This window comes from Pleurodeles waltl, chromosome 11 (genome assembly GCF_031143425.1).
Source record: "Pleurodeles waltl isolate 20211129_DDA chromosome 11, aPleWal1.hap1.20221129, whole genome shotgun sequence".
Classification (NCBI taxonomy): domain Eukaryota; kingdom Metazoa; phylum Chordata; class Amphibia; order Caudata; family Salamandridae; genus Pleurodeles; species Pleurodeles waltl.
Window position 1 is genome coordinate 248,006,280 of NC_090450.1, and position 17,003 is coordinate 248,023,282.

Here is a 17,003-nt window from a genome sequence, read left to right on the forward strand (position 1 = left end):
ACTCCCTGGCTTCCAAACCATTCTTCAAGTCCTTACTGTTGTCAGGGGTGTAGGTGCAACATTGTTGAACTTTTAACATCTGCCCTCCTTTGTAAGAAGGCTGTCCAATACAAGTCCATTTTGCAAAACCATTGATCCTAGAGCAATAATCTCAGTGTCTACAACTAATAATGTACCTGTTGTACTGGTGGACAACGTATCTACAATGGTGGACAACTTTCTCATCTTAATGTCATTCAAAATCATTCCTACAGATTAAATTATTGTTCCAAAAATATCTTCTAGAATTTCTTAACCACTGGCACCTCTTTTAGTTTGGGTTTTTGCGTTCCACAAAGGATCATTAAGATGCTCCACATGATAGATCTTGGGAACAAATGTACCTGAATTGCATGAACCATGCCAAGCCTTGGGCAATCTAAAACAACCATGGCTTCCACAAATATTATAAACACCATCTATAACAGGATCTTGTCCTGACAACATAAAATTACGAATGCTTTTAAATTCAAGTATGGTCACACTCACTTGTTCCCATAAATCTTGTGTCAATTGTAGATCTCTCCATAGATATTCACAATTTTCTCTTGTGTCAAGGCAGCTTGATTTCCTGTAGCTAAATGTTCAACCTCTTCTCATTCTCATTAAACTCCAACTTTACCTTTGTCTGCCTTAGATTTAAGCCCTCTTTTTCTTTCTTCAAGTGAATTTAGAAAATTATTTTCCTCTTCTGTCAGAACACGTCAGGTTGTTTTAGTGGAGATATACAGATTCTAATGACACGATAGGCTTATAGAAACCTTCAACTGTATTTATGGTCTTTGCTGTGGGGTTTCTGTTCAAGTGCTTATGAATAGGAATTTCTGAGAAGACTAAGAGCCTGATTTAGTGTTTGGCAGAGGGGGTTACCCAGTCACAATTGTGGTGGGTATCCAGTGCGCTATATTATATTTCCATTATAGCCTGTGGAACTCGTAATACAACAGATGGGATATCTGTCACCTTTGAGATGGAGTAACCTCTCTGCCAAACTTTAAATTACGCCCTTAATCATAATTCAGAAGATTGCACTGAAAATGTTGTTGTTCATAAAAGCTGGCTCATCAACAAACTACAAGTAACACCATAAGTCAAAGGAATATGGTGATACGTTATTCCTTCTGCAGCTGATACAGGTAATTGTGTACATACATAGCAAATCCCTTGCATCTATAATGTCAATTTACTCATAAAGCAAATTCTAATAGACATTTGATGAAAGATTTCCTCTAGAAGAGTCGACATGGAAATCTGTATCATCTGGAGAGCGCAATCTATCAACAGCAGAAAGTGAAGTTTTAGGGGGTAGTTCTAATGTTCTCTATATTAGAATGTGCAGATAAGATCAATCCTACGAGCAAAGCTATCATTAATATAACTATTAGAACTGTTAACGCGTCCCTTTATGATTAATTTACTCACTTTTGGGACTCGCCTTAGGCCAATGAATCTTTTGACCCTGATTGAAGACACCTTAGGACGAGATAGCTAATCAGCATGTCAATCAATATGTCAATAATGTAATCAAAATTCACAGTAATACGACAATTCAAATTAATCAAAGACATTTAATAGAAGTCGCAAACCACCATGACCTTTCAGTCATGAATAACCACACCATTTTAATATGATTTTGTGAAGTTTATTCCCTATTGATTACAATTCTACGAGCACGTTTATTAATATTAAAACCAAGAAACACATTAGCATAGTCACAATATGACAACTCTGATAAGATTTCATCAAAGCAAGAATCACAAATATTAGAACATAACACGGCGTCAGCATAGGTGATCCTTAGCAGAGTATCATCAACATGTTATTCAACAAAGCATAGATTTGGTCATTTGTCTATTTGCATCAGTTTAGTGAACCCCTGTCTTAACCTCGAATTAGCATTGGCATGTAGGGCTTCATGCGAACAATTTAGTAACACCAATTTAGAAAACAATCTAGCTATGGTCTCTGTCAAAAGAAGCAGTTGGTACCTAGAAAGGAAAAGCAAACAGACAATCACAATATCATTGTCATATAGTTACCCTCCGTATTGGGTCAGCACTCAGGTTTGGTCTTCGTCCTCAGGACATCAGTTGATTCGCCATCAGGAATTCAGCAATCGGGTAAAAGGGGGCACTTCCCTCATAAGGGGGCAAAGTGTAAACGGACAATATAAGGCAAGGATGGTTTTAAGAACCAAACAGCAAAGTCTCTTATGCAGAGTGACAAAGTGTCTGGGTCATAGCAAATCGCATCAGCATCTCCCCTAACTCTCTCCTATTCTCTCCTGTTCAGCTTTACTTCCTGGTGTCAAGGGCTTCTATACCATTTATGTTGTACATTCCCCTAAAATTTGGTTGGTTGAGGGCTTGCACCCCACTATCTCCCTCCAATAGAGTTCTGATTACTTCATCAATTTTGTCACCCCTTAGCAGTTCTCACGTATTTTATTGGTACTTATGATTGACGTCTTTAGCGGGTGGAATGTCCAGTATGATTTCATACTCTCGTGGTCCTTTGCACATCTTCAGTAAAGTGGCTCCATTGTCTGTACCGGTTCAGACGACCTTGTACCTGCTAGTGGTCTACAGTGTTGCATTCAGCTAAAATGTTTCTACAAACAAGTCGAATTTCATGAGAACGGATCTACTACAGTTACATTCAGCTTCTAGTTTGTAGAAAAACAAGAGTTCATGTCCTTCAGCGAGTCAGCACATTGCACGTTAGAAAAACACATTTAATATGAAAACCAGGCAGCTAGGCCTTGACTCATGCTAACTATGGCCTAAATAGATTTATTAGCAAAACTCCAGCATATAGGCTTTTATTATTAGTGCAAAATTATATTTTATCAAAATACTTCAACATTATTAGTCAATTTCATTAGACCCTGTTTATGGTGGCAGCCACTCCCCGTGGGTACATTCCAAGCGCACGTTTTAGCTCAACATGTTATTACATTTTCTATGCGGCATTATTATACATTAATTCATAATCATTTTACGTTAATATTGGTTATATAAGCTACGCTCTCTCAGTCCCTCCTCTGATGACACTTGTCATCATACAGAACCTTTCCCTTTTCAACCTTTCACTTTTCTCATTATGCGCATTTCAACATCTTTCCCTTTGTGTGAGCTTTCCCAAATTTCATTAAACATTCTCTCCCTTTCATTTTCTTAATTTCTTTTATTTCATTTTGTTAGATTTCTTTTGATTCTTTCATTAACTTTGCATGATAACCATAATCCCAATAAACAAATCAGAATAATCAATAGACCCCCTAATATTTTTGCAAGAACCCCGTTCCAAATACTACTAAACCAATTCCCTACCGGGTAATTCCTTTCCCAACTCTTTCCCAAACTCCAGGCTCCTTCATTTCCTTCAAATCTGCACTATCTCCTGTTAGGTTAGTAAGCATACCTCTAATCTTTTTGCTGTTGTCAGGTATGATCGCACAACAATGGCGCTTATTAAGCATTTTACAGACTTCACCACTCTTTGCTAAAAGAATGTCTAAAGCAAGCTGATTTTGAAGAGTCATAGCCCTCTCCGCAGCAAGTCCAGTATCCATCAGGAGTATAAGCCCTGTGGAGTTTGTCAGCATGTTATCCACAATAGTAGGCAACTTGCGAATCTTTATGGAGTTTAAGATAACCCCTACTGAAGGAATTATGGCTCCAAATATGTCACCAACGACAGCAGCCGCTGTCTCTCTCTTTTGTCTAGTATGATGTAAGTCAGACATTTTAGGAATTTGATTAAGTCATCAATCTGGTAAATCTTTGGGAAAAGTATTCCCAAATAACATGTCCCATACCATCCCTTTGGAAGACGGTAATAAGCATTGAATCCACATATCTAATAGATCGCAGGGACCGCTGGATCCTGTCCATTTAACATGAATGTCAATTTACTCTGAAACAAAAACACATGCCTGCATTCACTCGTTCCCACAAATAAAGTGTCATGATCAGATTTCGGCCTATATATACAAAGCCTACCTACATGTAATGCATCTATAGCTAATTTACCCTATGTCTTTATTGCGGTGTAAGCATAATCATTTGCAATCGTGAGTTTTTCTAATCCCTTTTCTAGCCTTTCCTTTAATGCCTTTCGTCTATCATCAGTGTGATCTAAGAAACTCTTTTTTACAGGTGTTAGTAAGCAGGTTAGATTATTGTGGTGCGCATAAGCTGTCCCAAATGTCAGTGTTGGCTCAAAGAAACCCCTAACTAATTTTATGCTATCTTCTTTAGCTAATTTGTTTAGAAACTCAATCACAGGCACGAAAAAAAATACTACGTCTAAGTTAGAGTAGAAGTATTGCACATGTTCCTGATCATAGAATCTTGTTAACAGCAAACTACAACTTATCCCATATGTTAATGGCAGATTATGGTAAGTAACCCCTTCTTGCACTGATGAAGGAATCTTTGTGCACACATAACAATTATTTGCATCCATTGTATCAGCGTACTCATTCAGTAAGCAATAGAAGACATTAGTAGATAGTTCCCCTTTTGGATTAGTACCCTCATGCAAGTATTTTGCATCCTGCTCAAACTTTTCCCATGGTGTTAATGTAGCAGTCTCAGGATGTGAAGCATTATTAGTTACTTTCTTATCCATCAAAGGCATTCCCATAATCACGCCTATAATTATTATTGCACACACAATACCCAGAATAGCACTCAACCAACCACACATCCTACCTTTATTACTATTACCTCTAGTGTAACTCATGATCTGTAAAGAATCACATAGCAGAATTATATGAAACAAACAATCAACTTGAGGACGATATAAAGCTCTGTTTTTTTTTTTTTGTTTTTTTTCTTCAGCGGGGCTGTGGCTGCCGGGGCCCTCCAGGGCACTGACTCTGGCGGTGGTCTCCTGACCAGTGACGATTGTGCTGCCCTCCAGGGCACTGACTCTGGCGGTGGTCTCCTGACCAGTGACGATTGTGCTGGCGGTGGCGTCCTGGGCAGCGGGGATGATGGCGGCCTTCTCCGCTGTGCTGCTCTTCCCAGACTTTGCCGCTTTCTTCTGCCCCTTCCCCACCTTGGGAGGAGTCACAGCTGACTCGACACTCCCCCCCCGAGACCCTTGTGAGCGGCTTTGCCGGCAGGAGTCTTCACCCTCTCCCGTCGGGCACTGTCCAACTTCTGGTGCTTCACGGGGGGACTGGCTGTGCTTTGGCTCCGTGTCACACTGGCTGCCCTGGTGCCCGGTGCACTCCACATACCTCTAACAGGCACCACTGGTACTGGACTTTTCTGGGCTGAGGTGCTACTACGGGACCTATGAATTGGAGGGGGAGTGGGAAAGAGGTCAATGTTGCTTAGGAAAAGTTTCTGACGAACACTGGGACGGGTAGCTGGAGGGGGTCTGGGAGTGGAGGAAGAGGAGGTGGTTGTAGGAGGTGTAACTTTAGGTGATTTGGGTGCAGGTGCATGTTCTGGAGGCTGTCGTGAGGTGGATGGATGTTGGGTGTGTGTGTGCCCGCGTTTGTGTACTTTGGGAGGGGGTGTCACAGACACACTGGGAGAGGACACAGGGGACGTGTAAATAGTAGTGGGGGTGGTGAGTGCAGGTGAGCGGGGTGTGGTGATGGGTGTTCTGGTGCGAGTCCTAGTGGCTGTAGTGGTAGTGCATGCAGGTGAGAGTGTAGACGACACTGGGAGGGAGGAGGGAGACGACGAGGTGGGGGACACAGTGGAGCCAGTGGATGTTGCTGTGTCTGTATGTGGGTGATGCTTGTGTGAGTGCCTGTGGGATGTGTGGTGCCTATGTTTGCCTGAGCTGCCCTTGTGTGTTGACGTGTGTGCAGGGTGGTCTGATGGTGTGCTTGGGATCGCAGAGGTACAGGGGATTGAGTCTGGGTGGAGGAAGTTGGAGGGGGAGGCTAGACACAGGGACAGTGGCTGCCATCAGTGCTGAGGCCAGAGATTGCAGGGTTCGATGATGGGCAGCCTGACCAGAATGAATGCCCTCCAGGAATAAATTAGTGTGTTGCAACTCCCTTTCTACACCCTGGATGGCATTCACAATGGTAGACTGCCCAACAGTGAGTGACCTGAGGAGGTCAATGGCCTCCTTACTGAGGGCAGCAGGGGTGACAGGGGCAGGGGCTGAGGTGCCTGGGGCGAAGGTGATGCCCACCCTCCTGGGTGAGCGGGCACGGGCCGAAGGCTGAGGGGCTGCTGGGAGGGCGGTGCTGGTAGCGGGGGTGGCGGCTGTACCTGTTGAAGTGGGGGGCACAGATGGTGCCGCCACCACAAGGGAGCTCCCATCGGAGGACGAGTCCGTGTCACTGTTTGCTGAACCGGTGACCGCCGTGAAGCTCCCCTCGCCCTCCGTCCCACTGGTGTACTCAGAGTCCGTGGTGTGGCCCTCCATGGCCATGTGGGATGCAGCCCCCTCGTGCTACAGTGCCACTGTACCTCCGCCTGATGATGCTGATGCACAGAAGAACAGGGAGAGCACAGAAGAAAGACAGGTTGAGTGCATGGCTTACTGCTACCGTTGGCGGACAATACAGACACAGCAGCCCCCTGCACTACATCGCGCTGTTGGGCTCTACAGATGCAATTCCTGGGAAATGGCCTACAAGGCTATGGACGACATCTGCACACATAGATGACACAGGGACATGAATACCTGTACTTGGCACTCTACAGAGGTGGGGTGGGGTGCCACATGGCCTGCCTTACGGAGGGGGCTAGCCTAAGGAACTCGCCCTGGCCTAGGGAAAACCCACAGCCCTCCTCCCCCACCCAGATACCTTCACTGCGCGCAAAGTCCGCTGAATGATAGTGTACTCACCCCCTTGTGTCTGCTGTGATGCCCTCAAGCACCCATCCAACTCCAGATACGCCACCGCCAGGATCCTGAACATCAGGGGGGTCATGGTGCGACGGGCACCCCTCACACGTTGGGAGGTCATCCCCAGCTGAGCCTCCGCCGTCTTCTTGCTCTTCTCGCTCCAGCGGCGAATGTCCTCCCATCTTTTACGGCAGTGGGTGCTCCGTCTCTGGTGGATCCCCAGGGTCCGGACGTTCTTGGCGATGGCACGCCAAATATCCTTCTTCTGGTGGGTGCTGACCTACATGACATGTACAGGGGAAGAAGAGAAGTCATTATCAACTGCACCATCGAAGTGAGTGGCCCACAACCCTGCCCTTGCCATGTGGCACATGCATTCACACTCATTCATGCTCGCTGAACTGTGCCCCCTTCCTTCTTACATCCAGCCCTCTCCACCCAGGCCTAGCTCATACAACGTGCTCCCTGTGTACTAACCTGTTGGTCTGGAGGACCGTAGAGTAGCATGTACTGGGGGAGGACCCCGTCCACGAGCTTCTCCAACTCCTGTGCAGTGAAGGCAGGGGCCCTTTCCCCAGACGCACGTGCCATTGTCTCTTCCAGACCGAGGTCACAGCAGCAGTTGCAGTATAGGTCCTCTCCTGTCGAAGATCAGGTATCGAGTGATGGAACAGATAGAAAATGGCGGTCACGTCCGTGGCGGTGATGTCCGCGGCGGTGCTTATCATCACCGCCGGCGCACTTCGTAATTGGCTCCTGGGACCCATAGGGTCCAATGTTAACCAATGCAGCATTGCGCCGCGGTCTACGGCCGCCTACCGCGACGGTGTATAACGCCAGCGCAGTTACCTCACATCCCATTGTCCCAGTTTAGAGGTCAGGCAGCCGCCATTTCAGGGGCCCACATGGCTTCATTTTCTACTGCGTCACACATACCGAGGCCTGGACTACACACACATACAGACAACTCTTTTGGAATTTGTTTCGTGTTCTGTGTAGCTGTGGGTACATACCTCTAAATTGCTTAACTCTGTGGTCGCTGTTGTCATTCCTAGGCACCGTCAGGTGGGACATGTGAGGAGATGGCGGAATCCTCCGGTGTACCGATCACTGGTGGACCTGTTGACAATGGAGGAGCGACATTTAATCATCACCTACAGGTTTGACCGTGCCACAATCCAGGAACTGTGTAGCCAGTTGGAGCCAGACCTGATGTCACCAATCCGCCATCCCACAGGAATTCCCCCTCAAGTGCAGGTGCTATCAGTGCTCCATTTCCTAGCAAGTGGGTCATTTCAAACCACTGTGGCCATGGCATCAGGGATGTCCCAGCCTATGTTTTCCAACGTGTTGTCCAGAGTGTTGTCTGCCCTGCTGAAACACATGAGGAGCTACATCGTTTTCCCTCAGGTTGAGGATTTGGCTACTGTTAAAGGTGACTTCTATGCCCTGGGACATATCCCTAACATCATAGGTGCCATTGATGGGACCCATGTAGCTCTGGTCCCCCCCACAGGAGTGAACAGGTGTACAGGAACCGGAAGAGTTATCATTCCATGAATGTACAGATGGTATGTTTGGCAGACCAGTACATCTCCCAGGTAAATGCTATGTTCCCTGGCTCTGTGCATGACGCCTACATCCTGCGGAATAGCAGCATCCCTTATGTGATGGGTCAACTCCAGAGGCACCGGGTGTGGCTATTAGGGGACTCTGGTTACCCCAACCTGTCATGGCTACTGACCCCAGTGAGGAATCCCAGGGCAGAGGAACGCTACAATGAGGCCCATGGGTGGACTAGGAGGGTGATCGAACGCACCTTCGGCCTCCTGAAGGCCAGGTTCAGGTGCCTCCATATGACAGGTGGTTCCCTATTCTACTCACCAAGGAAGGTGTGCCAGATCATCTTCGCCTGCTCCATGCTTCACAATCTTGCTTTGTGACGCCAGGTGCCTTTTCTGCAGGAGGATGGTCCAGATGACATTGTTATGGCAGCTGTGGAGCCTGTGGACAGTGATGAGGAGGAAGCAGAGGAAGAAGACATTGACAACAGGGACTCAGTCATACAGCAATATTTCCAGTGACACACAGGTGAGAACACTTTCTTTACTAATACGTTTACTTTCACACTTCTACCTCTATCCTGTCTGTAAATTTCAAGCAGTATTTGGTAACTGAGTTGTACATTTCCATTACGGTTTCACAGGTGTGGTTACCAACGTGTGTCATCTGCTTGCATCCTTCATGGACTTGTTATGTGTCACATAGGTATGTTGACATTACAATTGAAAGAGCATTTTGTCACTGTAATTGCTAATACACCATTTCGAAATCACAGACTGACTCCAGATTGTTTTGTGGTTCAAGGGTGTTTATTGCAGTGCTAAATATTGGAGGGGGGTGGTAAAATGGTGATGGGTGATGGTAGAGGAATGTCCATGGCAGAGTCCAGTCTATTAGTCTCACAGGTGCACTGCCCATATGGGCATAGGAAGTGGAGCTGGGGCAGTTTAAATGTGGACAGGGTTACAAAGTGGGACAGTGGGATGACAATCAGGGTGTTCTTATTTCTTGGCGGGGTCTTGCCATCGTGCTCTGTCCTGTTCCTGGATCTCAGGGACCGCTTGCGGGGTGGTTGTCCGTCTGCAGGGGGTGGGGTGCTGGTGTGGTGGTCCTGTGGCAGGGCGTCCTGTCCACTAGCGCCGGCGGAGGTGGTGGGCAGTTCATCGACCATGCTACTGTCAGGGGCCCCTTGGAGTGCCACGGTGTCCCTCATGGTGTTCTGTATGTCCTTCAGCACCCTACGATGGTGCCCAGGGCGGAGCTGATGGTTCTGAGTTCCTCCCTGAAGCCCAAATACTGTTCCTCCTGCAGGCGCTGGGTCTCCTGAAACTTGTCCAGGACCGTAGCCATCGTCTCCTGGGAGTGGTGGTATGCTCTCATGATGGAGGAGAGGGTCTCGTGGAGAGTGGGTTCCCTTAGCCTATCCGCCCCCTGTCGCACAGCAGCCGTCCCAGTTCCCCTGTGTTCCTGGGCCTCCGTCCCCTGGACCGTGTGCCCACTACCACTGCCCCCAGGTCCCTGTTGTTGTTGGGTTGGTGGGTTATCCTGGGTTCCCTGTAGTGGTGGACACACCGCTGATTGACGTGTCCTGGGTACGGAGGTATGGGCCTGCTGGGTGGGTGCTGTACTGGTGTTTCCAGAGGGTGAAAGGTCAGTGTTGGGCTGTGCCTGTGCGAGGGGAACCGACTGTCCCGAGGCCCACGATGGTCCGGGCTGGTCATCTGGATCCAGTTGGCCAGAGCTGCTGTCATCACTGTGGGCCTCTTCTGTGGGAGGTGTAGAGATGTCTGGACCCTCCTGTCTGGTGACATTAGGTAGTGGTCCTGCAGGGGTGTAAAGGCATGATTATTGCATCTGTGTGTGTCATGGTGTGCAATGGTGGGGTGAGCGTGTACCCCAGTGCTAGCATTCCTGTGTGGGGGCTTGTGTGATGATGGTTAGGGGTTGTTATGGTTATGTGCAGTGGGCATGCTTTAGTGATGGGTGTCCATGCTTTGTTGTGTCATGCAGGGCTTGGTGTTGGGATGGGTGGTTTGTGTTATTAGTACATTAGTGAGGAGTTGGAGTGATAGGGGATGGGGCGAGGGTGGGGGTGTGTGATAGCATGCAGGTAGGGTGGGGGATATGATAGTTAAGATTAGACTTACCAGTGTCCATTCCTCCCCCGACTCCTCCGAGGCCCTCAGGATGCATGATGGTCAAGACCTGCTCCTACCATGTTGTTAGTTGTGGGGGAGGAGGTGGGGGTCCGCCGCCAGTCCGCTGTACCGCGATGTTGTGCCTGGAAACCACGGAACGCACCTTCCTCCGTAGGTCGTTCCACCTCTTCCTGATGTCCTCCCGATTTCTTGGGTGTTGTCCCACTGCGTTGACCCTGTTGACTATTCTACGCCATAGCTCCATCTTCCTACCTATAGAGGTGTGCTGCACCTGTGCTCCAAATAGCTGTGGCTCTACCCGTACGATTTCCTCCACCATGACCCTGAGCTCCTCCTCTGAAAACCTGGGGTGTCTTTGGCGTGCCATTGGGTGGCGTAGGTGATGTGTGTGGGGTGGTGTATGTGGTGATAAGTGTGGTGATGTGTAGTGGTGTGTGGTGTTTTGTGCGTGGATGTTGTGTGGGTGATGGTGTTGTGTGCCTCTGTGTGGTAGAGTTGTCTATTGCTGTGCTCTCTCTCTGGCCTTCGTCAATCAGTTTTGGTCGTAGGGGTTTGTGGGTGATGTGGGTGTGTGTTTTATATAGTGTTGGGTGTGTGGGAGTTGTGTGTGTATGTGTATCAGGTGTGTGTCTTTCGAATTGTCCAATGTGGAGGTGTTTTGGAGATGTGTGTGTATTTTGAGCGCGGCGGTGTGTACCGCCATTGGAATACCGCGGTTGAAAGACTGCCGCGTGGATTCGTGGGTCGTAATAGCATGGGCGTGTTTCTGTTGGCGTGATGGTGGAGGATTTGTTTTCGCCGGTTTATCACTGGTCTTTGGTGTGGCGGTCTTGTGTGGGTGTCTGAATTTCGGTGGTTTCCGAGATGTGGGTCATAATAGCTGTGGCGGAATTCCGCGGCCGCGGCGGTATGTTGGCGGTCTTCTGCACGGCGGTAAGCAGCTTTTACCGGCAATGTTGTAATGACCCCCTTTATGTCCGTTCTTTCCCAAATGGTTCAGTAGGGCAATTGTGTCATATCTGCAGTCATCTTTTGTTCTGTACTCAATTAGCAAATCATCAATGTACTGTACTAGAGTCGAACTGAAAGGCAGTTCTAATAACTCCAAGTCCTTCTTCAATATCTGATTGAAGATGGAAGGTGACTCAGAAAACTCTTGAGGAATTCTGCACCAACTGTACACCTTATCCAGGAATTTGAAACTGAAGAGAAATTGGCTATCCTCGTGAAGAGGCACCGAAAAGAATGCTTGAGACAGGTCCACAACTGTGAACCACTCTGCATCACACGGAACCTGAAACATGATCACAGCTGGATTTGGCACTATGAGGCAACATTTTACCACAATCTCGTTTATTTTCCTCAAGTCTTGCACAATTCGAACCTTTCCACAAGGCTTTTTCAAACCCATTATTGGTGAATTGCACGGGCTACTCAGCACTTCCTTCATAACCCCTTGCTTCACAAAGTCCGCAATTATCTGCGCTACTTGTATGAGGACATCTTGTGTCATGTGGTACTGCGGTACCTGAGGAAACACTGCATTCGGCTTTACCTGTACTTTGACCGGTTCTACCCCCTTTATCAATCCCACTTCTTTTCCTGTCAGGTACCACACTTTCTCTGTCACTGTTCCAAGCAACTCAGGTGGCAAGTCAAATACTGTAAGCATCGGGAATAAGGTTATCAAAAGGTATTCTTCATTTGCGGTCTCTGTCTCTAACTCTGGAAACTGACCATCGTCCCCTTCATCATCACTGTTTGTCTGCACTTCAATCCCTTCATTGGAGCAGGTAATCGAACACCTCGTTTTACACAGTAAGTCTCTTCCCAGTAGGGATACGGGACTAGAATCACAGACTACAAATGTATGTAATCGCTGGAAGTTGCCAATTTCAACTTGGACCGGATCTGTAATCTGATTTTTTCAGGAACTGATTTGCTACTCCTACCACTCTTATGGTACGCCCGAAAGTGGCAATTTCGGAACCTCTGCACTTCTGATTGTAGAGCGTGCAGCTCCTGTATCGACTAGGAACAAATCCTTATGACCCATTACCTTCCCCTCTACATAGGGTCCCCTCTGGTCTACTTCTAGGGACGCTGCAAGCCTGCACTCCTCACTGTCTGAACAATCATCCGACCATTCATCGTTTATTCCATCCTCACCACGCAATGGAAACTGTTTTACTGTGTTATTTTAACTCATCGTTTGGCCTGTGACCTGTTGAGGAAGCATCACCTGTTGCTGTCCCATTGGAGCTAATGGCATTTGCATTTGCTGTCTAGGTACCATGGGAATCTGCTGTTGTACCTGTTGCATTTGTGTTGGTTGAACACGTGGCATTTGCATTTGCTGCACAGGCTGTAGCCCCTGCATCTGAACCATGTTATTCTGGAAGTTCTGATTTTGACCCCTCATTTTTGGACCCCTCACATTTTGAAAGGTACTGATGTCATTGCTTTGTTGAACAACACCATCCTGCACCACCATTGGGCATTCCCGCTTCCAATGCCCCACGCCCTCGCACATGTGACATGGTGACACCTTTTTCATCCCCTGCACATCATTTTGAACCACAACAGTATTCAAGTCTGGACCTCCTCGTCCTCCACCTCTCGGTTGTGCCTGAAACATGCCATTCCCCTGCGGTTGCTGTTGTACCACCTGCTGTATCCTGTTCCCCTGCATCCCTGCTTGCACTGCCTTAATCTGCATCACCATCACCTTCTCTTTCAACTTTCTCTGCTTTAACTCAATCTCGTCACTACAGTATTTTGCATACTGCAACACCTCATCAATCGGCTTTGCTTGCCAACAGATCAAATGATTCTTAATCATCTGGATAATCTCTGGTCTCAACCCTTCAACAAACCTGAACACAAGATGATTCATGTCTTTCGGCTCAATGACCTCAGTGCTACTGTAATGTTTGAACGCTGTCAACAATCTCTCATAGTAAGCATGAATCGATTCCTTGGCTTCCTGTGATGTTCGATCGATTTTCTGCCAATCAGTCACTTTCGGCGACACCTTCTGCTTCAAAAACTCAATCACTTTATGATAATACTTCATCACCTCTTCAGATGGTGCTCCAGTAACCTTATCCCTTGCCGGCTCCTCTGTCGGCCAGTCTACACCTCTCTTGCACTCAAGCCATAGGTCAGGTGGAACTATAATTTCAAACAGGGTATTCAAGTCCTCCCAGAGACATTTTGCAAGCTTCACAAACCTGTCCGTCTGCTGATACCATTCTATCGGCTTCTCCCTCAACATGGGATAGTCATTTGTGAATGACAGGATGTCACCCCTAGACCACGGTACATGGACTAAAACCCCTCCGGCTGTGTCTCTCATTGGTAACATTTTTATTGTCCCCGTGTCCGGTGCGGCTTTAGCCTGCTTTGGTTCCGGACTTTAACCTTTCTCTTTATCTCTCTTCTTTGCCCATCTGCCTTCCCACTTCTCTAAGGCTCCCCAGATTTGAGCACTCTCCAGTATTTCTTTGAGGTGTGTTTTCATTCCGGTAGATCTCGTGTGTTCGAAGTCTTTAGACTCAAAATCTAATCTGTAGCTTCTCTTCAAATGTTTAGTATTTTCAATGTCTATGCCGTATTTATCTGCCAGATTTGCCAATCTCTGATGCACCTTGCCCACTTCTTTAGTGATTTTTGGGCACAGATACCTCAATTCTGCTTCTGTGTACGACTCTAATCTGTTCACCCCCATTGTCCCTTCCACTAGTTCCATGGCTTCAACACCTAGTCTCACAAAGTTCAGGTATTCATCCCTCTCTGACCTCTCAGCGGTGACTGCACCAGTCTGTGGAGTGTTGAGTTTGTCTAACCACTCATTCAGTTGTTGCGCTGTTAAGCCCTGCAATAAAATGTTTCCAGACTGCATCATTGGTGTCTGTGTCGTATTTGTACTCATTACCTGTGGGGTTAGCATTCCCAACCCTGCTTGCCTCATCGTCTCCAAAGGAACCCCAATCGGACTAAAGTCTAACAAAGATCTAGGTCCTTCCGCTGCCTGTGTTACTCCTTGGGAAGTTCCTGCAAACCCTCCTCTCATCGCCTCTTGGGTCATTACTCCCTGATCGCATACACCAGGCTTACCTTGCGCATACAGCGGTACTGGTGGACCAACAGTAATTGGCAATGATATGGCAGCTGGTGACTGTCCAAGTCCCAAACCCTGAGAAGCATTAACTCCTGTAGCTTGATTCAACATAGGTGCTGTAGCTACTGACTGCGGTCCTGCGACTGCATTGTAACTCGGAACCAGCTGTTGCTGCGGCTGGGGCAGCAATTGCGGAGTTGGCTCAATCTGCACTAATTTTGATCTCGTATATATCGGATCAGGCAGTACCATCAGACTCGTATTTGTCTCTAGTACTGGGACATCTGGATAAATCCTTTGAATCTGTGGTGGCTGCAACTGTATCTGTGTCTCTGGCGCAGTAGGTACACTGACACCATTCTGTATCAAAACTGTATCACTTGTCTGCTCGGTACTTGAGACGCCCTTATTTTGTGCCGGGTCTTCAGAACTCACACTAGTGATCTGTGCGTTATCATTTATGTCATTTGGTGGCGGGCAATCATGTAACAACTGATTAAGAAACTCTTCATCTTCTGAATCATCTGCATCTGCCCAAGACCTCTGAGTCTCTTTTGGCTTACTAGAGCCTTTGTCTGTCTTACAAGTGGCTTTCTTTCCCTGTGTCTCATCTTCTTGTGTTATTGCCGGGAACAATTTAAGTCCGTTAACTATTCCCCTTCTCCACATCTTGGTCTCATTGTCCCATCTAGCCTCAGCTAAAGTCTTTTCTTCTCTTTTCATTCTCCTTTCAAATTTCTGCTGGCTTTGTCGTAAGGCCATTAAATCCCAGGTTGCTAATGCCTCATACTGAGCTGGTCTCAGAGGCGGCTTTTGTACACTTAACATCCACCTCAAGTTCTCTAAAATTCTTGTATTAAACTTTCCATACTCTGGAAACGCTAAACATCCCTCCTTCTCTATTAATTTGCGCCACTGCTTCATCCAAAGACATGGCGCGACTCCCTTTTCCTCCATTACAATATAAGCTGGACTACCCTCAGGCGGTGTAGGCTCCCCTTCACTTGCCATAATATATGTATCTCCCTTCCAAGCACTCTTTAGGGCCTTGAAAAACGTCATTTTTGCGTCTTTTATCTTGTTTAGAATCTGATCAGAAAGTGACTTTAATTCCCAGAACACTCTTCACCCACCTTTCTCAACCTATTGCCTCTCACGGACGGCTGCCAATCCGTGCGCGACCCCTCTCAGCAACTGACCTATCCCAGCGCGGTACCACTGATGTCACACTCACACAATGCAGCTGACAAAGTCCTGCGGCTTGTCCTCTCCACACAAAACTAATGCGATATATTGCGAGTACCTTTAACAACAAAAAAAACAAATTTGCCGATTTACTACAGGGAGGATAACACATTTGCTTCAGAACTTTACAGAGATTTCACTTGAAGCCTCGGCCGCTAATCTCTCCTTCTCAGCTCCCGCATTCGCAAGCAGAATTCGACCCGCAAATCCGACTCTCGACTTGTCAATGGTTGTTCTAGTGCACTTTAGAACTTGCCAAATCTCCATCGAAGGTTTCACTCACACAACTTGACTCAAACTCAACTTGTCAACAAAGCCTGATTGACCTATTAAAACGCACAAATTACAACATAAACCCAAGTGTCTCCTACACTTGTCAATATACTCCGGAGTCTTAGACCACGACGGGTCCGTACATCACCAACAACCACATGGATAATTTTTTAGCACAAAGTGCCACACTCACATGAAGTTCGCTGACTTCCCTACTCTCACACTGCGGAGTACGCCCACTCCTACTAAAACAACATTACCTGGCCTAAATCCACATAAACTTCATAAATCACCTGCAATATGCATAAGCTGAGCAAGAGCAAATTCTACACCACTCATGCTAAAACACCGAGAACATACCCAACTCACTTAGGCAGGCTCCGAGATTCCGGAAAAGTAATGGGGAATTTAGAAACACATCATATCTCCAATTTGCATTATCTCAAAAACAATCTAAACAATAATTCTCCGTCCTAGGGCCCCAAAGGACCGTAACCGTCGGTCTGCTACCAGAACTGTTAAGGTGTCCCTTTATGACTAATTTACTCACTTTTGGGACTCGTCTTAGGCCAATGAATCTTTTGACCATGATTGAAGACACCTTAGGACGGGATAGCTAATCAGCATGTCAATCAATATGTCAATAATGTCATCAAAATTCACAGTAATACAACAATTCAAATTAATCAAAGACATTTAATAGAACTCGCAAACCACCATGACCTTTCAGTCATGAATAACCACACCAGTTTAATATGATTTTGTGAAGT